The 27,695-nt window shown below is 39.4% G+C and overlaps 1 protein-coding gene across 1 annotated transcript in view; it reads left to right on the top strand.

The window, feature by feature from the left end:
* GPC5 (glypican 5) overlaps nucleotides 1-27,695 on the top strand; it is a 1,310,602-nt gene that overhangs the window by 1,015,208 nt on the left and 267,699 nt on the right. The window lies entirely within an intron of this gene.

Here is a 27,695-nt window from a genome sequence, read left to right as displayed (position 1 = left end):
TTTGAAAATTAGATATATCCAAATGTGTTTTTTATAATAAAAATACATGGAATAAAATATGAACATAATAAATGAATATACATAATCCATATCCTATTTAATAAAAGGCTAATATGCAAATCGACCAAACGGTGGAATGACTGGTTGCTATGATGCACAGTGACCACCAGGGGGCAGACACTCAACACAGGACCTGCCCCCGGTGGTCGGTGCACTCCCACAGGGAGTGGGCCTAAGCCAGCAGTCAGACATCCCCTGAGAGCTCCCAGACTGTGAGAGGGCACAGGCTGGGCTGAGGGACTGCTCCCCCTTCCCCAACCCCCGAGTGCATGAATCTCATGCACCAGGCCTCTAGTCTATAATAATAAAAGGGTAATATGCTAATTAGACCAGACAGCCAAGCGACCTTCTGGACATTATTCCAGACATCCTTCTGGACAAAGCCGCTATGGTGGGAGCTGAGGCAGAGGCAGTTAGGGGCAATCAAGCAGGCAGTCAAGTGGTTAGGGGTGATCAGACAGGCAGGCAGAGTGGTTAGGGGTGATCAGGCAGGCAGGCATGTGAGCTGTTAGGAGCCAGCAGTCCCGGATTGCGAGAGGGATGTCTGACTGCCAGTTTAGGCCCAATCCCACAGTGGACGGGGCCTAAACTGGCTGCTGGACATCCTCCGAGGGGTCCTGGATTGTGAGAGGGTACAGGCCAGGCTGAGGGACTCCTCCTCCCCTCCTCACCCCCGTGCATGAATTTCATTCACCGGGCCTCTAGTATTAACATAATACATCAGTTACCTGTGTTGTACCCTTGGCCATAGAGAAAGCTGTCAGAATAATACATGATAGTATATTCAAGAATAAGGAGAGTATTACGTCAATAATATCAAGTAGGATATGTATTTTATATACAAATGTTTTCTATACTAAAGAACAGAGAAAATAACATAAGTAATGGTTTTGGTCTGTGGCTGAATTGATTATTTTGAGTAATCTTATTTGATTTCATTCATGAATATGTAGTTTTGTATTCCCCTTTATTTGGAGTTTATTGTAATCTACAGGGCTATAAAGAACATGATTGAGTTTTGTTTTGTATGTTCATTTCCTTTGAAATTGCAGTAATGTATCTCCTGCTTTGGCTTGTTACAATTGTTCTAGGAAAGATCATAATCAATCTACATTTTTACCATCCTTCTGTGCAACAGTGTGTACCTCAATTTGCCAATGTAGTAGGCAAAATTTGTATTATCTTGTTTTAACTTTTATTTGAAGTTAGACTAAACATTTAGAAAATTTTATTAACTATTTATATGTCTTAATAGTATAGACCAGGGGTCCTCAAACTACGGCCCGTGGGCCACATGCGAATACAAATATTGTAATTGTTCCCATTTTGTTTTTTTACTTCAAAATAAGATATGTGCAGTATGCATAGAAATTTATTCATAGTTTTTTTTTAAACTATAGTCCAGCCCTCCAACAGTCTGAGGGACAGTGAACTGGCCCCCTGTTTAAAAAGTTTGAGGACCCCTGGTATAGACATTTTAAACATTTTTCTGGTGGAATATTAATTATTAATATTTTCTTGTTGACTTGCAATTATATTTTTATATTTATTGAAAGGTGTGTTTTTTTAATCTTTGAGATCTTAAAAACTCACTGAAGTAATATTTAGATATCCAGTATGTGACAGTCAGTAGGTAGAGACCTGAGATGCACCCTTGCAATCTTCAAAAAGCTTACAGAGTTGTAGGACATACAGACCCAGACACACACAGAATCATTATTAATGTGGTAATTACTCTGGAACAGCAAGAAAATGCAGATAGGGAGCAAAGAGAAGTATCCAACCAGATATTTTTTAATGTGGTCATCTATGTATTTTTTTTTCCTTTTCCTTTTAGTGTTAAGTTCTTAGAAAGTTACTGCCTACGCAGAGAGCAATTAAATATACACCAATATTGGTTCCAAATGCTTATGTTTTCTTAAAATTGTGTTAATGTTTCCTTGTATTGCACTGTGGTCTGAGGTCACCTGTACAACTTATGGCCATTTGAATATGCTGAGGCAATCTATCTAGTGTGTTACATAAGTACTTTTTAAAAAGTATTCTATACACAGTAGGGGTAAAGTTTCTCATTGTCATCTATGAAAGAATAGAGAATGGTGTGGAGAAAAGGAAAAGAGGACACAAGGGTAATGTTTTATCTCCGCCGTTGTCAGGGTAAAGTGACAGCTGCTCTGGACGCTTGTTTTGTTCTTAGCACAATTGTCGCATCTCTGACCAGGAAAGGAGATCATATAAGAGGAACATAGTCCTTTCCCACCCTATTTTGGTGGCTTGAGTCTGCATTTTTTTTTTTTTTTTTGTCATAGAAGTTATGGATAGACCACCAGTCACTCCTCTCAATCCAGCTCCATGTGTCATTTGGGTAGAAAAAATATCTTGCAGATCCTGACAAATAGGTTTTTCTGACAAACAGATTCTGTCTCAGCATTTGAATTTAGTTAAAGTTTTTTTGCTTTGTTTTGTTTTGGTTTGCTTTTTGTTTTTGTTTCTTTATAATCTGTGTAGGTGCTTTAGTAAGAAGTTGGGAGAAGCACTATCAGGCCAGTTAGCAGGATCAAACTCACATGAGAGGTTCAAGTAGACTTTATAAAAAGTCAGTCAGATATCTTCCACCTGTTTGAAATATCATTGTCTTAAAATAAAAGATAAACGTCTTTGGAGGGAAAGTAAGTAGTTTGATAACTCATATTTTCAAACTCATTTCTGAACTCGCTCATAAGTTAGAATCCACAGTCAAACCCGAATAATTATGCTCAAGACACCATGTTTCCCCTACTCTTAAATCAGCTTAACATTTATTGAGCACCTACAATGTGTCAGAGACTGGTATCATGTAGCTGCTGGCGATAAACAGATGGATATGTCACAGTTACTGAATGTCTTGCCTCTCTAATGATTTAAAATCAATTCAGGAATCCCTTCCTCCAGCAAGCCTGCACAATGTCACCCTCAAACCAGTATCTCAGGCTCACCTAAATGCTAGTAATTATCACATGATACATAATTGCTTTATTGCTCTTAAAGATCTGGAACTAAGCATTTATCTCTATATATCCAGGTTCCAGTGCAGTACCTGGAGCATCAGAAAATGTTTCTTCATATTTAATTAGTCGGGCAACAGTGGAAGACTGGATTTGGTTATTAATGATCTCAATAAGGCAATTTTCTCAACTAGGGTTATGTTTGTTATAGACGCACCTGTTAAAAAACACAGTTGCATGAAAAACTCCCAATGACTATGAATGCAGAATATCACTGGAATGGGAAAGTAATGTATAAGCTTTTTAAGTGCTATAGGTGATTCTGTATAGTTCTTCTTAAGAGCACAGACATAAGCCATAAAATAAACTCTGCAACTAACTCTTGGAACATAGTCTAGGGGCAATATCATTGTTTAGTAAATACAGTAACAGAAAGAAAGATAAAACAAATACATGAATACATACGGATATATTTTCACCACAGGCAGCAGCAGTGTGCCCAAACCCCCAGGGTCTCAGAGCTCCGTGTGATCCTGATGCTGTGAAGTCAGCCTGGTGGAGGCCCCTTCCAACTCATTTGATTTCTAGAAGGTGTTTTTCAGGCATGATCAGCAGGGAGAAAACATCAAAAGACACACTCATAGCAATGGTGTTTCAGCTCATTGGATGCTCTAGTTAAAAGACTACGGGCATACTCTTTCAACTCTTGCTCAGCTACTGGGTACCTGGCTTATTCCCCCTCAGAACCACATGTCACACTTCTCTTGGTGATTGATAAAATGAAAGTGATAACTCCAACACTGTGTTTAAAAAAGTGGAAATTTCTTAGATTTAATGGACAGGAACAATGCACTGCTGCAGAAGGTGGGCTAAAGAAACTGCATTCGCAGCAGTGTGTCATCAACTGGACAGCGGCACGGCTCCCCTCAGCTGCTCTTTCTCTGTCACCTCTGAGAAGGCACCAGGAGCCCAGCATTCACTTCCAAATTGCAAGCAGAGAAGGTCCTCCATCAATTTACTTGTCTACTCTCTTTCCCCCACCCAAGTGTCACTTTATAGCAGAGATTCTTAACCTTTTATTTTGTTCTCCAGAATAATGAGTTTATATGCATAAAAAAAGAATTTCAAAATAAAGCAATTCCATGAAATATTATCAGAATATAAACACATTGCGATATAGCCTATGCTTATTTTTAATTTATTATGCAACAAAATATTTGTAAGACTCTAGGAGCTACTTTGATTACAAAACAGTGATGTGTGTATCTGATATTTTGACATATCTGCAACAACCATGGTATGAAAATATCTGATTTCTACTACTAGTGGCAAAGTGGAATCATACTAAGTATCATTGTGTTATGTAGTTGGATCTCATAAATTTCCTTTGAAGGCATGAGTGAAGAATTAAAGTTCTTAATTCCTATTAGAAGTTAAACTGCTTTTTAAAATCTTGCAGTGCATCCAGAACTAAATCAAGTGGGTCTGCAAGGTCAATAGTTTGTAATATGAAGAAACAGGATCAGGAGAGATAAGACACTTGTCTAATGAGTTGATCGCATTGATCACTGTGGCCAATTGGGACAATGTCATTCATCCAATGCATGTGTCCTTCCTGACTAATCATCCCCAAGTTCATCTCCTGTGAGGCCCAGACTCAGCAGCAGAGAACGATTTACCAAGATGTCTAAAAGCATCTGCCCTCCCACCCAGAATGTTCAAACCCTCTCTTTTCTTCTCTCAGAATAAAAGAATGAAAGGCAGCACTTCTAATAAGAAAACTTTACTAAAACAGTTGCAGAGAGAACAGATTGGTTATAAATAGTGGTGATATTACATAGTTACACATCCTATAAAATAAAGAAGTAATATGCAAATGGTCATTACACTGTGAAGCGTAAAGACAGACCCCGTAACAACTGGATCACAGGGTCAGCAGGAGGGTGAGGCAGCAAGCTATAAGCAGGCATTGGAGAGCTACAGGAGGGGGCAGGGCAGCAAGCTATGAGGGGGCGGGACAAGGGAGGGGGGAGCTACAGGAGGGCGGGGCAGCAGGTAGAGAGCCTCTGGAGGGTGGCAGCGAGCTATTGGCGATCTACTGGTGCACGGATTTGTGCTCAGGGCTACTAGTTTTAAATAAATCTAGAGATTCTCTTTGTTTATGACAGTGGCACTTATATAGAAATTAATAGCTGACATTTGTAGAATGCCAGATGCTATTCTCAACAGCATCACAGACATGCTAACTCATTCAGTCCCCACTAAATGAGATAGATTCGGTTGGAATCATTCTCCTTTTACATATAAATAAACTTAGGCACTGAGCATTTAGAGGGCTTGCTCAAGTTCACATTGTTGATAAGTGGCGGAACCTCAATTCTGTTGCCAGGCCATCACCTCCACTACCTTTGTTGACTTAAGTTAACAAAGTGTCTGGCTAAAAATCCTATTAGATGTTCTTCATGTTTACATGATCCTGGCAATTAATACAACAATTGTATGTAATTAAGTGCTACATAATTTGTTGAAAAGATATGATTGCTTTAAGTAGGCTTCCTAGACCCTGTTTATTGCCCTATTACTTTACTGGATGAGAAACTTATTATCCATGTTAATGCCATGGATAACTAGCCAAGCAATGAAAGCAGTACTCTTGCAATATTGTGATCTGAATTACAAAAAGATTGAACTCTATAACTTAGACTTTGTTTTATCTGACATACATTAAAGAATTTGGAATCCTACTTTGGTACTGAAGATACTGCCTGCTCCTGCGTCCTTTGTGGCATGCCTCTTAGGATAGGATCTCTGTGTCGTTTTCTACTTTCTCACATCTGTACTCACTGAGGGGGGCTGGCCTTTTCCTTCCTGAATGCTCAGTATAAGATGGACACACCTGCCTCTACTCTGGAAAAGAATGGCATTTCCTAGCCGCCAAGGGAATCATTTTAACTTTCTGAATTTGTAACAGAAGACAGATTTCCTATGTAAACTAAGGTGAGGCTGTTCCTAACCTGCCTTCTGCCTGGTATGGCCTCTCATCTAGGAGTGATGCTTTCATTCCTAGGCACTCATAATACAGAGGGCCAGTGATGTTGCAGATTCACACCATTTTGACAACTCATTTCCCCACTGCTTCACCACCTAATTCAGCATGACAGCCAATTTTAAATTCAATCATTCCTGTTGCAGCCCAATCCAGGACGTTTCTAGTCTTTCCCCTTGTTTGAAATGGCAGGCTCTGGAAACATGTATGAGGCAGAGGCCATTTTAATTGTTTTTATTGACATCAGCAAAAATAATGGAACAATGGTTCCTAAGCTGGGGTCCTGTTAGAGTGTGTGGATATAATTTGCCTGTCTAATTTGTCTTTCTCAGCTACTAAAAACAGCATTGCTCTTAACACCAAAATATTTATACTATGAGAAATTGTTTAAATAATAGTCTCAGGACTGCAGTGCTAAAACAAAAGATATGGCTGTCTGGGAGACCATCATACTATTTACCCTAGCATGGTAGAAAGATAGAAGTGATGCATCAAACTGCGAGACAGTTTACTGACGACCAATCAATAGTACTGGTCTGCAATAGGAAAAACATAAAAGATCTCTAAATACCAAATTCACCCTCCCTACTCTGTTGATGAGTAGGTACCTATCAATGTCACCCTATATAAGAAAAAGGTAATATGCAAATTGACCCTAACAGCAGAATGACTGGGAATGGCTGGTCACTATGACACACACTGACCACCAGGGGGCAGACGCTCAATGCAGGAGCTGTCCCCTGGTGGTCAGTGCGTTCCCACCAGGGGAACTCTGCTCAGCCACAAGTCAGGCTGAGGGCTGCCAGTACAGCGGTGGTGGCGGGAGCCTCTCCCGTCTCCTCAGCAGCGCTAAGGATGTCCGACTGCAGCTTTGGCCTGCTTCCCGCTGGCAAGTGGACATCCCCTGAGGGCTCCTGGGCTGCCAGAGAGATGTCTGACTGCCAGCTTAGCGGGCTTAAGCCAGCAGGTGGTCATCCCTTGAGGGGTCCCAGACTGTGAGAGGGCACAGGTGGGGCTGAGGGACTGCCCCCCCCCCCACCCAAGTGCACAAATTTTTGTGCACCGGGCCTCTAGTTTTCTATAACTGCCTTAAATTCTTCAAGTCCTGCACACAGCTAATAATAATAACATGAGGTTTGAGCAGTTTATATTCTGTATCTTTCTGTATTTTATCTACAGCGTTTGTCTTATCTCTTAGCTTTTTAGAGTTAAATGTTCATATAATTTTCTCATGTCAAATAACAAAGCATCTTCTTACACTGAACATTGTTTCCAAAAGAACCCCTCCCCATAAAGGACTATTTTAGTTTTAATTTTTCTATTTAAGCTTTGTAGCTAATGGTTTTTAAAAGAAAGAAATGATAAATCACAAAATATAAAAAGAACTAGTAAACATCAATTTATTTTATTTTAATTTATCTCATTTACTTAAATTCAGTTTTCTGTTTAATATTAACTTGTATTAAATATATTTATGTTGAGAAAGGACTTGCTAATGCAATGTCTCTTTGACTTGTACAAAGTAAGATACTGAATATATTCTGGATATCATTTTAGGTTAAAATTTATGATTTAATCTGAAGTGGTAAAGGGGCTTAAGTTATTTACTCTAATAATAATGGTATCTACTGCATGTTTTATTGATCAAAGTAATAAGAGATAGGCAAGTTTTTCTCTGATAATACCATTTTATTTTAGAGTTATTCAATCAATTAATGTTATTACAGTCTTTCTTTATTCTGACCACTTTTATCCACGAATGCAACATATCTCTTGTGGATCTAGAAACCTAGCTATAAGGAGAAATGTTTAGGATGATCATTTTCATCATGCACTTAACTGTTCATCAATTTTCCATAACACCCCGTTACTATATACTTTATTAATAAAAAAATAAAAAAAGAGAAATTGACATACACCCAAACTATAAAAAAAAAAAAAAAAAAAAAAGCCTTGAATTTTTATCATGTTTTTGCCAAGTGTTTAGGGAGAAATAATTCTCTGGAGAAACATTTTTAAAAATAAAAGTAATTATAAAGATAGGCTTTAAATATATGTGCAGAAAGATCCTTTCTAGGTGCAAGAGGTTCAAATGGTTGCGTAGGCGTAATAATTCATTTTGCAGCCAAAGCAACCTATTCTCTTGTATGAATAGGTTTGCATGTGTCCATCCATGGAACAAAGGAGCCAAGCTTAGTCACCAGTGTCCTAAATAATGAAATAACACAATTACAGCTTTTCTTTAACTTTCGTTATTCTCTATCATAGTGAACATCCAGATATTAAATAGACTTGTCTGTACCTTTTGTGTTTATGTTTTAATGCAGTATGGCCAATACTATTAATTGAGACTGATTTACTTCCAACCAAATTGATTTCTTTTTTTTAATTAAATCTTTATTGTTCAGATTATTACATTTTTTCCTCTCCCCCCCCCCTCCATAACTCCCCTCCTCCCAGTTCCCACCCAACCCTCCGCCCTCACTCCCCACCCACTGTCCTCATCCATAGGTGCACGATTTTTGTCCAGTCTCTTCCTGCATCCCCCACACCCCTTTTCCCCCCAAGAATAGTCAGTTCATTCCCTTTCTATGTCCCTGATTCTGTTATAATCACCAGTTCATTCTGTTCTTCAGGTTATTTATTCACTTGATTTTTAGATTCACTTGTTGATAGAGGTGTATTTGTTGTTCATAATTTGTATCTTTATCTTTTTCTTCTTCTTCCTCTTCTTAAAGAATACCTTTCAGCATTTCATATAATCCTGGTTTGGTGGTGATGAACTCCTTTAGCTTTTCCTTATCTGTGAAGCTCTTTATCTGACCTTCAATTCTGAATGATAGCTTTGCTGGATAAAGTAATCTTGGTTGTAGGTTCTTGACATTCATCACTTTGAATATTTCTTGCCAATCCCTTCTGGCCTGCAAAGTTTCTGTTGAGAAATCAGCTGACAGTTGTATGGGCATTCCCTTGTAGGTAACTGAGTTTCTTTCTCTTGCTGCTTTTAAGATTCTCTCTTTGTCTTTTGCTCTTGGCATTTTAATTATGATGTGTCTTGGTGTGGTCCTCTTTGGATTCTTTTTGTTTGGGGTTCTCTGCGCTTCCTGGACTTGTAAGTCTATTTTTTTCACCAGGTAGGGGAAGTTTTCTGACATTATTTCTTCAAATAGGTTTTCAATATCTTGCTCTCTCTCTACTTCTGGCACCCCTATAATTCGGATGTTGGTACGCTTGAAGCTGTCCCAGAGGCTCCTTACAATATCTTCATATTTTTGGATTCTTTTTTCATTTTGCTTTTCCGGTTGGGTGTTTTTTGCTTCTTCGCATTTCAAATCTTTGACTTGATTCTTGCGATCCTCTGGTCTGCTTTTGGGAGTCTGTATAATATTCTTTATTTCAGTCAGTGTATGCTTAATTTCTAGTTGGTCCTTTATCACAACATCAAGGGTCTCACTAGATTTCTTGAGGATCTCACTACATTTATCGGCAGTTTCTAGAAAGTTCTTGAAAAACCTTAAAAGTGTGGTTTTGAACTCTATATCCAGTCGTTTGCTTTCCTCCATTTCTGTCATTGGTGTCCTGTTTCTTTGTCTCGGCATTTTTTATGCTTTGCTGTGTTGATAGGGTGGCTTTCTGTGCTAAGTGTCCTAAAGGGCCCGGTGGCTCAGCCTCCCCAATTACCTGAGGTAGACACTCTTGGTGCACCCTCTTGTGGGCTTTGTGCACAGTCTTGTTGTAGTTAAGCATTGATTGGTGTAGGAAACACTGGGAGGATTTGACCTCCAGGCCAATTGGTTGTGAGAATCAGCTGTGTCTATGGTGGGAGAACTTCTGTGCTGAAGACACCCTTCTGGGGCAAGACTTGCTTTAGTGGGGCTTTGGTGCTCACTGAGTCTGCCCCCTGAGTGTGTCCCTTATGGATCTGTGGAGTTATAATTGGATGGTCCCACTCTGACCACTGGGTACACTGGCTCTTGGATCTAAGGAGGTGCTAATCTAGCCTCTGCCTGAGGCTACCCTGCAGAAGCCAGCTGTAAAGCAATGCAAGTTGCCCTGGGGCCTTGGGCAGCTGCAGTTTGTTAAGTAATTTTCAGATTACAAAAGGCCGAGCCTTTCATATGCAAAAGCCTCTGTTCATGGCTTGGGCGGGGCAGAGCCCCAGGGGATCAACTGGGCAGGCTGAACGAGAAGTATGGCTGCTCTCAGTTCTGTCCTCAGAGGCCCCAGGCAATCGCTGCGAGTGCCTCTGATAGAAATCTGTCCTCGAGTTCTGATCGATGCCAGACAGTCCTATTTCTCCCATATGAGTCTGGGTCCCCAGAGACTCACCCAGAACTGGAGCTCAGAGCCTGAGACTCCCTCCAGATTGAAAAAGACAATCGTGACCTCAGCGGCCAGCCCTCTCCGCATGCACCTCCACACCTTTGTATTTTACTTCCACACCGCACCGCCTCTGAGTCTCGGTATGCTTTTCTCTTTCCTTCTAGTTGTAGAATTTCCACTCAGCCAGCCTTTCTGTGGTTCTGGATGATGTCCGTTCTGTCTTTTAGTTATATTTTTGAAGTGGTTGTGTGAAGCAGCAATCTCCGGTGTTTGCCTATGCCGCCATCTTGGTTTCTCCCCCAAATTGATTTCAATCCAAATAAAAGTTTTATTTTTCCTCATCCTAGTAAATACAAGGAGATAATCAGATAAAGTTTACCCTAGGGAAGTCAATGAGAGAATGGCATTAAATATCCTGTTACATAAGGCCTGACACTTCTTACAATGTTCTCGCATTCACATATAAGCCAGAAAAGCAGGGCTCCTCAGTAAGGTAGAAATGTACTTATTTATTTCTTTATTAAGACTCATAAAACATTGTGAGTCCACAAGCCCTTATTGAATATTCACAAATTAACCAGAATGTTTCCCTGCAATATTAAGTTTATAGACAAAAATTTAAGGGAAAAAAGATCTTGAAGAAAATCTACACATTTCTACATAAGCCTCTAAACAAATACATATATTTCCAGTTAATGAAAGAGAAATTAATGTTAATTTAGTGCCAACCATTTTCACATATACTTATTTATTTTATTTCTTTAAGATTAGTATTATAATTTTTTTTTTTTTTTTTTATAAAAGAAACTGAATCTGAGTGGTTAAGAACTTTTTGTCCAGGGTCATGCAAATACAAAGTAGCCAGCTAATGTCAAGGCCATAATTTCTGCCCCTGGCTGACTTCAAACACACAACTCTTTTCTTTAATGCTACAAATTAGTGAGCCACCCTACTCAGTATTTTGTGATTACAGTGATAATTTAAAAATTAAGAGTTGCCAAGCTGGCATGGCTCAGTGGTTGAGCTTTGACCTATGAACCAGGAGGTCAAAGTTGATTCAGGGCAAGAGCCTCAGTTGCTGACTCAATCCCCGTTGGGGGTGTGCTGGAGCAGCCAATCATGGATTTTCTCTCATCATTGATGTTTCTATCTCTCTCTTCCTCTCCCTTCCTCTTTGAAATATATATATTTTAAGGCTTAATAACTTTCTGTAAAGTCTTCCTATATCACAAACTAAGTCACTAAGGTGTTTATTAGTTAATTGAAAAACTTGGTTAAAGTACAAAGTTGTAAAAAATGTTAAAAGCATGCATTTACATTTTATTTCAATTAAATATGTAGAAACGCACATTCATTAGCCAAAGTTTTGGCAAGCCCCCTCCCCCTTTTTTTCAGAACTGGCCTGCTGCTATTTGTATTTTATTTTCATCTTTCTTATATGAAAACACCATCAATTTTCTAAGTTCTTTTGGGGTATGTTCAGGGTTGCTTTAAAACAGGGTTGGGGAATGTCCAGCTGAAGGGCTGTATAAGGCTCAGGAAATCATTTGGTCTAGCCCTGCCAAGGCATTAGGTTTAATTAAATGTTTAGCTGAATATAGCAGGCTAATTTTTAAGTTGATCATTTTGTATGGCCCATGAATGACGTTATAAAGATCTAAATGGCCTTTGGCAGGAAAAACGTTCCCCACCCTTGCTTTAAAGCATTCTGAGTGCAGATTTTACCCTTTTTGTTTAGTTGTCTCTACATTCCTAATTTGACATAAGCTTTTTGGTAATTACACTTTAATAGACTTTTAAAGTATTCAATATAGTTTATTTCTAATAAGCCAAATTTCTTTCTATGAAGTCATTTAATAATTTAATTATATAATTACAGTAATACATACAAACTCATTAGGGAATAGCTAAACGCCAACTAGCAGGAACAGAGATCTACTTGAGTGTAGGACATGTCACAATTGAATCTAGATTAACTATAAAATAGAGACCATAAGAAAGGTTTTACTCAGACAACTATCGGTCCTATTCACTATAGAAACACTGATGTAATAGGCAGAATTTAATAGCAGTTGAGCAGGAAGAGGATCCTATGTTTGGAATTTATGAGAAGTTATCAACTTAGAAATCAGCAGCACCCCATCTTCTCATGAGTTAAAATAAAAAGGTTTGGAGGCATACAGAACTTGAACTAAGAGAATGTTGTTTCCAATTTCTCAGACTTCTTTTTGATTTTCTTTAAGCTGAAGGAATCAAGAATACAGACCAGGAGGCTGAATAAAAGAATATTGAAAAAAAGCTGATGCTGCCAATTGATTACATTATGGCCCCTGGATTTTAAGGGACCCAAGAGAGTTGAAAGTTTTAAAAGTATTGATCACGGCCCTTGAAAAGACTACTGCATTTTAAAGTCAGTCTGGCAAAATTCGCAAACAAATGGAATTGTACTTGAACGCATTTGAAGTCTTCCTTGATTTTTATGGTAATCTGACATAGTGTTATGGTTTGCTCTTCTGTGGTAACAGAGTAAATAAAAATTCATAAATATCTCAGTGTATACTATTTCCAAGACCTACAAAGGAAAAAAAATTATTTGTTAATTGTGTGAATGCATTTTGTGTCCACCCTCCAAATTCCTAATCAGAAGGGCACAATTCCAAAAATTAATCATGATGCAAAAAAAAAATAGAAATATGTAAACAATATCAAAGAGATTACCACAGTTGTCAAATTTATTCTGCTTAAAAAAAACTTTGTTTTGTAAAAGATCTTTTGCTTTTAAATTGATGTTTAAATCATTGTACTATATGAGACTATGATATATAACAAATATTCAGTGACACATTGAAATTCTCCATGATTGACCTTTAAAATCTACTATATTAGCAAAATTTTTGGGAAGTCTTTGATACCATCTGCAAAGTCAGCTGCCATAGGAGTTGGTAAAACTTTGATACTTAGCTGCCTTTTATTTGAAAGGCTGAGAGGTCTTTCCCATCACATATTCACATGTAATGGACAGTGTCATTGCCTAAAAGGCTGTATGAAATCAATCCTTTTGATCTCATTCCCAGGGCTAAAAATTTCCCTAGACCAGCATATTTTCAATAGTTGATGATATTTTTAAATTTTTGCATTTTTTTGCTTCAACTCATGGACAGAAAACTCATCATCTTTATGCTAGTTTTCAGCATTTTTAGGCAAATAGGATTTATCATTTTTATTATAGAATTGATACTGCAATAACCTAGTTAGACACAATTTTCACAAGGTGATTATGTCTGTTGGCTGTGATGGACTGAATAATGCTCCATCCCCAAAGATGTCTACATCCTAGTCCCTAAAAACTATGAGTATGTTAGGTTACATGAAAAAGAAGGAATTAATGTTGCAGATGGTATGAATGCTGTCAATCAACTAAGGTTAAAATAGGGAGATTGCCCTATATTAACTGGTGGACCTAGTGGCAACCACAGGATGATTAAATCGTAAGGAGTAAGAAGACTCAATGTCATAGTGACGCCATGTGATGCCTGACAGCTGGAGGAAAGGGCCCAGGAGCCGAGGCATGTGGACAGCCTCTGTAAACTGAAAAGGCAAGGGAATACAGTTTTTCTGGCACCTCCTGAAGGAACATAGTATGGTTGACATCTTGATTTTAGCCTTGTAAGGCCTGTATTGGTTGGAATTGTGACTTACAGAATGATAAAATATTAAATTAGCTATTGTGTTTACCCAGTAAGTTTTTTGTTTGTTTTTGTGGTTGTTCTGTTACCAATAGCAAAGAAAACTAATGCACTGGCTTTTTAACATATTTTAGTTCAGCCTAACTGATTATTTTCCCAGCTTTATTGGAGTCCAACTAATTTAAATGAATGATACTGAAAGAGAAAATAAGTCAGAAGTTAGAAAAGAAATATTCAAGTTACTACTAATATTTATTACCAATACAAATAATGCTTTGCATATGTCTATTATAATTGAAATTGGAAAAAAAATCACCAACCAATTTGTTTCAACGAATTTCTTTTCCAGTTTTATTAAGGTGTACTTGACATATAGCACTATATAAAGTTAAGGTGACAGCAAAACGGCCTGACTTTCACATATTGTAAAATGATTACCACAATAAGTTTAGTTAATATCCATCAGCTCATACAGATACAAAATACAAAAACAAAAGAAAAACAGAAAAAGGAAAGAAAAACTGTTTTTATCCCTGTGATAAGAACCCTTAGGATTTATTCTCTTAACAACTTTCAAATATACAATACAACAGTGTTAACTATAGTCATCATGTTGTATTTTACATTCCTAGTAATTAAGCCACATGTCTGATCTGCTTTTCTATGAGTTTTGTGTGGAAGTTTTTTTGTTTTGTTTTGGGGTGTGTGAGTGTGTGTGTGTGTGTGTGTGTGTGTGTTTAGGTTTCACATATAAATTAAATCATACAATTGTCTTTCTCTGACTTATTTCACTTAGTATAATGAATGACCTCTAGGTCACAAATGGTGAAATTTCTTAATGGCTGATTTATATGTATTCATTCATTTCATTTTTTTTCATATTTTAACTATTATAAATAATGCTGCTATGAACCTGGGGCTTCAGTTTGATATAGTGTTTCTGTTTCCTTCAGATATATTCCCAGAATTGGAATTACTGAATCCTATGTTAGTTCCCATTTTTAAATTTTTGAGGAACTTCCATATGGTTTTTTATGGTGGCTTCACCAATGTACAATCCCACCAACTGTGCACAGGGTTGCCTTGTCTCCTCCTCAGCATTTATCTCTTGTCTTTTTGAGGATAGCCATTCTAAAAGGTGTGAGGTGAGACATCATTATGGTTTAGATTTGCATTTTTCTAATGATTAGTGATGATGAGCACTTTTCAAGTGCCTGTGAAAATAATTTTAAAATACCATGAAACAGCAAGTATTTTTGTTTGATAGTCCCCAAATTGTGCTTGAAATTGAATATTCTTTGCTAAAATCTAAACAAAATTAAAACTATAATTTAAACAACGACAGTTTTAGCATTGGTCAGCATGGAAGAATATTTTTTTTCCATGTAAAATTATGACAAAGATATTGTAGCTAGGTTTGTTTAAAATAGATCTGTGTTAATAGTTTACTTTGTCATGATATCTTGATTTAGGTTTCTAAATTTTGCAATGCATTCATACCACAATTTTTAAGTTTTACCAAAAATATCCCATTTGTTTTGAATAACTATATGATAGTAATAATGATAAGTTTATGTGTGCTTATCACTGTGTTATTAAATTGGTAAACACTACGTGCTGGCCCTGTACTAATTGCTTTATAAACATTAATTCATCAAATGTTAGTGTTCATCACAAATTTATTAATAAGATATTATTATTAATCCCATTTTATAACCAAGGAAATCAAAGAACAGAGAGGTTAAGTAATTTGTCCAAGGTCCAACAGCAAGCAAGCAGTCAAGGCAGGATTTGAATTCAGAAGGTGTGTACTCTTAACTACTTTGCTTTATCTCTAGCTCAGGAATATTCATCTTCTTTGCCTTGTCTCAGTGACTTCTCGTCTTTTTATAGGTACTTATTTTATTTTTTCTTATAGGTACTTATTAACCCCAATAGCAAAGGAGAGAATTGAAGCTTAAAGAGGCTATGTGATTTATTCAAATTCCTCAGCTCCACAATATTTTAAATTTCACCAGATAAGCCCTTTTGTCTTACAGTAGCCCAGTTTGAGGGCAGAGCAGGCTCAAATTTTACTAGTCATACAGCTAATATACAATATGGTTATTCAAATAAGAACTCATGACCAACCTCAATTTTGCCTTATCCTGAAAGAAATTTGCACTAAAGAAAATTGCCCACAGCTTATCTTGGGAGATTTGGGAATGAAAGAGAAAGTTTCACAAACATCTGAACACCTAGCTAGAGTGGGCAGAGGACTGGCTAAAAACATCACCACCTCTCCACCTCCAACAAAGCAGAACTAATTGTTTTGCAACTCAGTGTACAAGAAGCAGAATTCTGATGCCATTGATATCTGAAATGAATTGACCTCCCCTCAATAAATAAATAGATAGATAGATAGATAGATAGATAGATAGATAGATAAAAACATAGTGTTTTAAAAATGGATTTATATTGGGACTTTGATTAGGAAGTGATAAAGCACAGAACTATCAGAAGCCTGGCTCCTTTTAAAATACAGTTACACAGTGTCCTTTACTTCCTATAATCTCTTTATGATCAAGTGCAGAACATTTCAGACTGCAATTTCCAATTTAATTCTTCTCTTCATTTGAGCTATTAAATTGGACTCCATTTCAGTACAATTGAGCCAACACTGGATCCTCTGTTGCTAACGACTAGATAGCCATCTGCTTGAACAATTTCCACCATATGCACTCAAAGGAAGACAATGTTTTATGTATTGCTTGATGTAGGTGATATTGGAAAATCAGAAAAGAAGAGCAGGACCATAGTAAGCTGTAAAATTGCAAGCAAAAAATGAAATGATAAGATCATATTTTAAGTCTCAAGAGTCAGTACAGTGTAGAGCACATATTTCCTATCATTTCTCAGGAAATTCAGGTACAGTTGAAAATAGCTCCCAAACTGGAAAGAAATGATTCAGCATAGATCATTATCAATTACAAATTAACATTTTGAATATTATTCTGATCATGCCCATTGTGATTTGCAATGAGTTTTTCTTTTTGATTTACTGAGTGGATCTTTTTTTTTTATATATATTTTATTGATTTTTTACAGAGAGGAAGGGAGAGAGATAGAGAGTTAGAAACATCGATGAGAGAGTAACATCGATCAGCTGCCTCCTGCACACCCCCCACTGGGGATGTGCCTGCAACCAAGGTATATGCCTTTGACCAGAATCGAACCTGGGACCTTTCAGTCCGCAGGCCGACGCTCTATCCACTGAGCCAAACCGGTTTTGGCCTGAGTGGATCTTTAAAAATTATTTTCTTGGGCATGAAGAACTTTATTTGCTTCTTATGAAACCTTTTAGTAACATATAGAAAGATTATTCAACTGAAAATATTTTAGCAAATATTGTTTTATAATCCAAGTATAAACATATTGTCTTATTTCTGTTTAAATATTTTTTACCTTAGTCAATGTAATTAAATTTCACTTAATTAATACATAGGAGCCTTGTCATATGTTTAGATATGGAAAAAGGTAAAATTAAGTTAAAAAAATTGGATACAGAAGAAAAAACATGTAAAATCAACACAGCAGGACATAATTATTCAAAAGAAAGAGTCTGAAATGAAAGTTATCATCTATAATTATGCTGCCTAACATTATTTTTACAATTTATGTCAATTTTTATGATTTGTACAGCACTTTCACCTACTTTTGTAGAGCTGATCTTCACAACAGCTATGCAAAGTGGTGAGTTAACATATGAACTCAAGTTTACTAATATGGAAACTCAAGCTCAGAGTAGTAGCAAATTGTCTGAAACCTCAGAGCTGGGATGACTGCTCCACATTTTCCCCAAGTTTGATTCCAGGTTTCAGGCTCTTTTTTCAACCTCTGTTTAATCTTCTGTCTGCAGAGTTGGGAGACACTCAGCCTTAAGCATTCCCCTGAGGAAGTATGCAATAAGTTGTTGCAGACATCATTTGGGAGGGGGCCAGTTTTGTCCATTTTCAAAAATGAGGGAGGAGCAGATAAGCTGAAGCAAGATCCCAGGAGGACAATTAGAGTACTGTCTCACAGTTCATAAATTGGTACCACAGGCATGATTCCAATCCTACCCTCACAATAACCCTGGAGGAGAGACAGCAATTATGCATATGTCCTAACAGAGCAAACATGGGAAAGCAAGCGTTAAATGACTTGAACAGGACAATTCAAGCAGGAAGTAAAAAGAGAACCCTGGATATGAGCCGAGGAGATCAGTGCTCCTCATCTTTTCAGTAGTATAAAGTTTTCAATCATCAAATAAATTCAAACTTAAATGTAAATATGAAACTTCATTGCAAACCTAAATATGGAAAATTTACCTAGGAACATCCAGGATTTCAAGACATATCAGTATTACTTGAAACATGTTTTAAACTATGAGCTACTAACAATGTCAAATTACCTTGGGATATAAATCCCCTTCCTCCAGGTAAAATAACATTACTGATAAATTGTTATTTACCAACTGGAATGGCAGAGACTAAAACTACAGAGAAGTTGATGAAGCATTGAAGATCACAGTCTGTAATTTTGAATAGTTAAGTGTTGCTGTAAAAGTAAGCATTTTGAATGATTAAATTCAAACATGAAGTAAAAAAATGACAACTACAACAAATTGGAAAATTGTATCTAATAAAGAGGGAATATGCTAATTGACCCTCACATGTTACAAATATGGTGGCACCCACAGCCAATAAGGAGGGAATATGCTAATTGACTGTCCCACCCTCAAAGATGGCGGTACCCATAACCAATAAGGAGAGAATATACTTATTGACTGACATACCCTAAAAGATGGCAGCACCCACAGCCACAAGATGGCAGTGCCCAGTCCCCTCAGCCCCTTCAGGGTGGCAGGCATGTGGCAAGACTGGGCCCACCCCATGTGCCTACCTCCAAAGTCCCCCAGTCCCCTCAGCCCCCCAGCCACCCAGGGCCATCCAAGGCTCAGGTAACCAGGGCCGGCCGAGGCTCAGTAACCAGGGCTGGCCGAGGCTTGCACTGCTGTCAGTGGCAGCAGCAGAGGTGTGATGAGGGCATCACCTTCCCCTGATTTCCAGGTCGCCTCCTGGCCCTGAGGGCTCCCAGACTCTGAGAGGGGGCAGACCGGCCTGAGGGACCCCCTCCAATGCATGAAAATTCATGCACTGGGCCTCTAGTAATTTTATAATTGTAAATCATCTGCTTTCTTGTCCCTGAAATAACGCAATGAGGGAAAAAATAAATCAAGATATTTGAACTGAATATATATATATGTTAAATTAGTTTTAATCAAGATATTTGAGCTTAATATATATATATATATATAAACTAGTTTATGTGTTGATTTTTCTTCAGAAAAAATATTTGTTCTGATATGACTAAATAATAGAACTTCATTTTCATAATAAAATACTATGCTAAAAAACGCTAACTTTCCCAAGGCAAAGAAGTTTCTTTGTCAGGAAGCTTTTTGAGCTTCCAGCAGCAATGTTGATTGTGTTTTAAGGACATCACCTTTTGGTGGGTGCAAGTTTGTCTTTTCCCCACAAACTAGAATACCTTTGTCTTTGTTCCCCTGCAGAGAAGTGGGTTGCTGATGTGGCCATCTTGGCCTGGTAGACCAGGCAGGGACAGTCAAGGCAGGTAAAATGTTCTATTATATGTGGTGTGTTCATTAGGCAAAAAGAGAGGTGAATTTTTTTTTAGAAAAATTAGCTTCTTTTTACTTTTAAATACACTGATCAGTGCTAACATTTAAGCTCTAACAATCCTTTAAGAATAAAAGACATTTAAAAAAAGTTTTGTTTCATTTACATTAACATTTTCCCCAAAAATATTTCTCTTCAATATACCAGTGGTAGGCAAAAGTATGTTTACAGTTATTCATATACAAAATACCATAATTAATAAAGAATAATACAAGAATAAACTCTATGTTTCTCATAGTCACAACTATAAGCCTACATTTGCCCCACCCTGTATTATCTCAGTGTGTGACACAAAAACCTACTAAGATGAGTCTAGCTCCATGATTTTTTAATTCTATATTTAACTGAAAGCAAGAAAGACTTATTACCAATGACAACAATAACAAAATGTCCACTATCCTAACAGGGGGGCTAGTTTATCCCTGTAGTTCTTGCAAAAAAAAAAAAAAAAGTAAGCTAATATAGAAGGATTATATATTTTGACTAGAGGCCCGGTGCATGAGATTTGTGCACTGCAAGGAGGTCCCTCAGCCCAGCTTGCACCTTCTCACAGTCTGGGACCTCCCAGAGGGATCAGGGCTAAGCCAGCAGTCAGACATTCCTCTCACAGTCTGGGACCCATTGTTCTTTACCACACGTCTGCAGCAGAGATGGAAGAGGCTCCCGCCACTACCGCTGTGCTCGCCAGCCGTGAGCCTGGCTTCTGGCTGAGTGGCGCTCCCCCTGTGGTAGCTGATTGATCACCAGGGGGCAGCTCCTGCAGTGAGCGTCTGCCACCTGGTAGTCAGTGCAAGTCATAGTGACAGGTCATTCCACCATTTGGTTGATTTGCATATTAGGCTTTTATTATATACTAGAGGCCCGTTGCACAAAAATTTGTGCACTCGGGGGGAAAAGGGGGTCCCTCAGCCCGGTCTGTGCCCTCTAGCAGTCTGGGACCCCTCAGGAGATAACGACCTGCTGGCTTAGGCCTGCTCCCGGGTGGCAGTGGGCAGGCCCAATCCCTAGATGCAGCCCCTGGTCGGGCTCAGAGCAGGGCCAATTGGGGAGTTGGGGCACCGCCCCCTGTCATGCACAGAGCAGGGTGGATCTGGAGGTTGTGATGCCACCCCTAGTCACGCTAAGGGTATGGCCGATTGGGGGGTTGGGGCACCACCCCCTGACACACTCAAGGCAGGGTCGATAGGGAAGTTGCGGCGCCACCCCCTGTCATGCACAGAGCAGGGCCAATCAGGGGGTTGGGGCACCGTCCCCTGTCACACACAGAGCAGGGCCGATCAGGGGGTTGAGGAGCTCCCCACTGTCACTCACAGAGCAGGGCCCATCAGGGGGGTTGGGGTGCCGCCCTCTATCACCCACAGAGCAGGGCTGATCAGGGGGTTGGGGCGCCGCCACTGTCACACTCAGGGCAGGGCTGATGGGGAGGTTATGGCTCTACCCTGTCAAACACAGAGCAGGGCCCGTGGGGGAGGGGGGTTTGGGGCGCCGCCCTCTATCACCCACAGAGCAGGGCCAATCAGGGGGTTGGGGCACTGCACCCTGTCACACACAGAGCAGGGCCGATCAGGGGCTTAGGGAACTGCACCCTGTCACACACAGAGCCGCAGGGCGATCAGGGGGTTTGGGCGCTGCCCCCTGTCATGCTGATCCTGGTGCCGGTGCCAGGAGGCATATTACCCTTTTACTATATAGAATAGAGGCCTGATGCATGGGTGGGGGCCAGCTGGTTTGCCCTGAAGGGTGTCCTGGATCAGGGAGGGGTCCCACTTGAGTTCCTGGCCATCCTGGGTGAGGGGATGATGGCTGTTTGCAGCTGGTCACACACCCTTTAGGGTGGGGTCCCCACTGGGGTGCCTGGCCAGTCTGACTGAGGGGCTGAGGGCTGTTTTCAGGCTGGCGGGTGACTGAAGCTCCCAACCTGTCCTTCTTTTCTTTTTTTTTTTTTTTTTTTTTTTCTGGGCCAGCTTTAGCTCTGAGGCCTTGGCTGCTGAAAACAGGTTTCTGGCCTTTGTTTACAGTCTGTATTTGATACAATGTTGCAGTCCGGCTGGCTGAAGCCCGGCTGAGTAAAGCAGGTTTCTGGGGTTTTTTAGCTTCTATATTTGCAACATAGTTGCTTAGAGTTGAAGCTGAGAGGCCAGCAAGTCAGGTGGGGAACGTTGGAGTCCTCCTTCACTAAAACAAGCAAGCCTCCCTGTTCGCATCAGCTGCCTGGCTGCCGGCCACCATCTTGGCTGGCAGTTAATTTGCATATCACCCTGATTAGCCAATGGGAAGGGTAGTGGTCGTATGCTAATTACCATGTTTCTCTTCTATTAGTGTAGACTAGTAGCCAGGCACACTAATCCATGCGCCAGTAGCTCACTGCTGCCCACTTGTATCTCCCCCCACTCCTCCCACTCCCCCCACCCCCCTCATAGCTTGCTGCCCTGCCCCCTCCTGTAGCTCTCTGCCACCTGCTTGTAGCGCTCTGCTCCACCCTCCTGCTGATCCATGATCCAGTCATTATGCGGTCAGTCATTACATAACGACCATTTGCATATCACATCTTTATTATATAGAAGGATATTGACCTCTTTGAAGTAGTAAAGCACAACTAGTGTTTCTAGGAAAGTGTCCACTTTTCTAAATGAAAAATAAAAACAATTGGATTTGATGGTCAATTAAATTTTGCCAATAGCTGCTATTTGTTTTATAAGACCATTTATATGTGTACAGAGGCATGACTTTATCAAAATTATCATGATATTTGTTTAAGTAGAACATTTCACTTTTTCTTTTTCTTTCCAGAAGTAGTTATAAAGACTGTGGCTATTGGTCAGCTCCAAAATTAAGGTCAATAGAGTGTGTCAGTTGCCTCTAGTATGAATAATATTAGTATCTAATTCAGAACTTTATAGTGAGCATTGAGTACGTTAGCACGTCTGAACTGCTTTTAAGTGTACCTGGCACTAAAATAAATGTTATCTATCATATCAATAGTCTAGTAATGAGAAAATAGAACAAGTTATTCTGAACATTTAATAATTCCCTCATTGCCCTACTTCAGGGACAAGAAAGCAGCTGATTTCAAATTATACAATCATTTTTCAATGCAATCTCTTATATTCTGTTATAGTTGTCAGTTTGTCTCTCAGCTTTTAATCCACTCTCAATACCTGCTCTGTGATAATGGATGGGGTTCCTTTAAGCGTTTCTCTCCACAGTGAGCACAATGTTCAGTGTCTCTGTAGAGGGCCATAAAGTGACACTGCAGGAGGAAGAGGGCTTCTCTACCTGCTTCCAGCTGCTGCACCCTTGGAAACCATCTGGTGATGCTTTCTTCCAACTATGAGTCCCAGCCCAGCCTGGTAACCTTCCCACTGCCCTCCCAAGGAGGACTCTGCATATTCCTCTTGTCACCAATGCACCAACTCCTTCAGCATGCTCGCCACCAACTACACTTTGCCTGCTCCCTGGAGGGGTGCTTTTTCTTGCCTAGTGAACATGGGAAAACCAATGAATCTCCAAGGCACTCACTCAGTGGATTGCAACCATCCCTTCTCCAACAAGGTCTGAAGCTGAGCAATGAGAAGGCTCCCACAGCTTTGCCTTTCCCGGGCATTCTCCCTCAAACCTAGGGCTCTTATTACTTTTCTCGTGGCAGCTTATAGTTACTATCCTTTCATTACTTAGTAGTTCTTTATATTAAAGCTTCCCCTGTTTAAAATACCACGTGGTGTCGGTGTTGGTCTCCTGCTTTGACTCAGAGTAATGTAGATAATGGAAAGACCATTTGTCAAGAAAATGACTTTTATTATTTAAATTCCAGATGGCAGTTGCTCTTTGGATACAACCACGCTAGAATATGATGTTAAGTGCTTCCATCTATTAACCCAATCCTCTAACAACACTATTTTATAGATAGGGAAAACTGAGACACCAGCTCCTTCAAATCTTTCTTTAGATAGTAATCTGAATTTTTTAAAGTTTGTTTTAATTTAACTTGACTTTTATTGAGTCTAGCACATAGTAAGTACCATTTAAGTATTATAAATTCATAATTGATGTGAATTATCATAAAAATCTTGATCTTTTACTTCCATGTTGGCTTTTTTTTTTCAATGTGTCTGATGATCCTTGGTTGTCTATTTTTATTCACATGGATGCACTGTATGGATGACCACAGGTAGCTTATATGAGATTCTGTTTCAGTTGTGGATAATTTCTTCCACAATAGGTCTTTATTGAGTAAGATGCTTGGCTCTGAAATCTATATGTGGACAGGCAGGTCAACATAACATTAAGGTACGCGCACGGAGAGCAGCTGAGATTCCTCTAAAATGCCGAAAAGATAGCCCAGAAGATGAACCCACCTCAGGAAGAAAGTTTGTTGAGAGTATTAGTTTCTGGTTTTCACTGGCAGGAAGATCAGGAATGAAAGTCACTGGTGCCAGTTTTTATCTTAAATGAGGCAGCAAGGAGGGAAGAGACAGGGGAGTTGGAAAAAAAGAGACATAGCTGTCGGTCTTTAGAACTTCTATTATTTCCCCAATTTTCTTCCACTTCCTGATTTTGCTCTACTTACCAGTTCCCATGGAGCTTAGAACCTCTTGAGGCTTTGCCCTGAGAAATAGTTCCCACCTTTGTTAATTCTTCCGCTTCCTCTTTGGCAAGTTTTGGGCAATTGGCTTCTCTGTTCTGTTTTATTCTGTAATGGTGTAGTGGGTTGAGTAGTGGCCCATGAGGAGATATGTTCACATCTCAAACCTGGGTAACTGTGGAGTTGACCTTACTTTGAAAGGCTATCTTTGCAGATGTAATTAAGTTAAGGATCTCAAGATGAGACCAGCCTAGATTTCGGATGGTCCCTCAGTCCAGCTGCTATCCTTATAAGAGGAAGGAAAGGGGGAGTTGTGACCCAGACACACCTGAAGAAGGCCTGTGGGATGGAGGCGGAGATTAGAGTTAGGCAGCCACAAGTCAAGGAACGCTTGCAGCCACCAGGAACTGGGAGAGGAGGCAGCATTGTCCCCTGAGCCTTCATAGGGAAGGTGGCTGTGCCAACACCTTGACTTCAGACAGCTGGCCTCCAGAACTGTGAGAGAAAACATTTCATGTTTTAAGTCACCAGGTGTGTGTAATTTGTGACGGCATCCCTGGGAAACTAATATAAATTGAATCCCATTATCTTCCTGTCTTTCAGAAGTCCTCCAAAGCCTCCTAGCCACTCCTATAACCCCTCACCCCAAGCCCTCAGCCCTACTCTGTATTTATCTCATGTTGCTTCTTTTGACTTAAACAGAAGCTATCTCTTGTCAATCTGCATTTTACATTTAACTCCATTTCACTTTTAACTCCAGTCTAGCTTCAGTCTTGCTCTCATATCCAGGTTCAGGCTAGATTGAAGAGAAAGCATTCAAATGCAGGAAAGGAGAGCTGCCACACACAGTACGCACTCCCCAGATATAATGGTGTAGGACCAAAGGCGTTTAAAATGAAAGCCAATCAGGGCTGATGGATTTGACAGCTTACTCAGCGACACGATCCCCATGCCATTTTAGCTATCGAAGTGTGTATGTGTGTTTTAAAATGTTCCACTGGCATTGTTTCATAAGATCCCTTTAGAAATATCCAATATTCATTTTAATTTCAGTCAGAATATGTATAAAGTCAATTCTCTATATAAGATTAAATTTTAACTTCAAACCTCCAGAGACGTGTACCTTACAAAAATCCTACTTCTTTCCTCCAGCAAAAGTCATGCAGTGATCTGTTTCTGCCAGACAAGCATTAGAAATGTAAATTGAAGAGGGCATTGGAAGCCAGACAGCACCTCTGGATAGACGGGGTGGTCACATGGGTTTTTCTTCATTAAGACATTTTAAAGTTTAGCTCTCAGCTTGAAGATAATTTAAATTGAAAGAATTTTTGTATCTTGCTACTGCAATAAGCTCCCTGTAAATGTGTGGATTTTTACAAACGAGAAGCTGTGTGGCACTTCTGCCAAGCAAGGGGCTCAGCACTAAGGCAACAGAACATTCCTTACCTATCTCCCTTTGATGTCAGAGCTTGAAAATTAGGTGTTAAAAGTGAATAACCCTGCAACTCTAAGAAAAATTAGAGCAAGTAAAATATAATTTAATGAATCACTATGTGATTGGAAAGGATAGTTTAAATCATTTGCTATCAGAAAATATCCTTTATCCCTTAACCTCAAAATATATTAAAGCCAGCTCAATTCATGTGTTTTCTACTCTGCCTATATGCCACAAGCTACTTGCTTACCCATACCTGTTGTTGGCACATCCTATGATATTTCTCTCATAGGCTACTGGCTTTTTCGCTATCTATGCTTAACTTCCTATGAGTTTCATCACTCCTGTTTATTTTTCTCTTATAGCAAAATTGAATATTTTCAAATAATAAAGCAAACATACATTTCAACAACATTGTACAAATATGAAGGACAGGAATTTATTACAGAGGTGAAAGAGACCTCTGTCACTTTCATTATTCAGTTTGGATAACAGTATCATATACATTTTTTAAAAATATATTTTATTGAGTTTTTACAGAGAGGAAAGGAGAGAGATAGAGAGTTAGAAACATCGATGAGAGAGAAACATCGATCAGCTGCCTCCTGCACACTCCCCACTGGGGATGTGCCCGCAACCAAGGTACATGCCCTTGACCTGAATCGAACCTGGGACCCTTCAGTCTGCAGGCCGACGCTCTATCCACTGAGCCAAACCGGTTAACATTTTTAAGTAGAAATGTAACTGCTCTGTGCAACCCTTGCTAAGGACAGTATGTTCCAGGGGGAAGTGCTGTGGGCAAATCCGAGAAATTCTAATGGAAGAAGGGTGACGGGCCAAACATTGAAGCATGAAACAGTGCACCTCAAGAATGGAATGGCCTATTTTGAGCCAAATTTCTGGCTAAGCACAAATCTGAAACATACTGATGTTTTGCAAAGGCTGACAGTTGTAGCTAAAGAATAATTATCCATTGTAGAAACTGTGATTGCTATTCTCTATTAAGTTGCACACTGAGATAGCATTTGTGTCTTTAGAAATAGCATTTTCTATTATAATAATTACTTATAATATAGGTATAAACACAAGTAAACTTGACAAATATATAATAAATGTATGTATGCATATCCTATATAATAAAAGGCTAATATGCAAGTTGACTGAACAATTGGTTGCTATGATGACCACTGACCACCAGAGGGCTGATGCTCAATGCAGGAAATGCCCCCTGGTGGTCAGTGCAGTAGCCAGAAGCCAGGCTCATGGTTGGCAAGTGCAGTAGCTGTGGCGGGAAACCTCTCCTGCCTCCACAGCAGCGCTAAGTATGTCCAACTGATGGCTTAGGCCTGCTCCCCGTGGGCTTAAGCCATCAGTCGGACATCCCCTGAGGGCTCTCGGACTGCAAGAGGGCACCGGCTGGGCTGAGGGACCAAACCCCCCCCTCCCCCGAGTGCATGAATTTCGTGCACCGGGCCTCTAATATATATATATATTTATAGACATATAAAATATACATATGCATATATACAGAATAACCAACACATTAGGAGCAGATAGAAAGACTTGATATTATGAGTGGTAACTCCATAATGCTTATGCTAGTCAATGCATCAACAGGAAACAGGTCACACAAATAAGCGTACCTAGGGAAGATTTATTAAGGACCTATTACAAAGGTAGGAACAGAATGTAGGAAAAACATGAGAATTATTGCAGTATTTTGTGCTAGTGATTGTAGAGCCACTATAATCTCTGGACCTGAATAGGCTAGTAGAGGGGTTTCTGGGATCTAGAATGAGACAGTCCTAAGGAAGGGGCTTTCTTGAAAGGAACTATCTTCTTTACATGAAGGACACTTT

Source organism: Myotis myotis, unplaced genomic scaffold (assembly GCF_014108235.1).
Source record: "Myotis myotis isolate mMyoMyo1 unplaced genomic scaffold, mMyoMyo1.p scaffold_m19_p_3, whole genome shotgun sequence".
In the NCBI taxonomy this organism is placed as follows: Eukaryota; Metazoa; Chordata; class Mammalia; order Chiroptera; family Vespertilionidae; genus Myotis; species Myotis myotis.
Note: the sequence above shows the minus strand (reverse complement) of the source record. Positions and strands in the feature narration are given on the sequence as shown.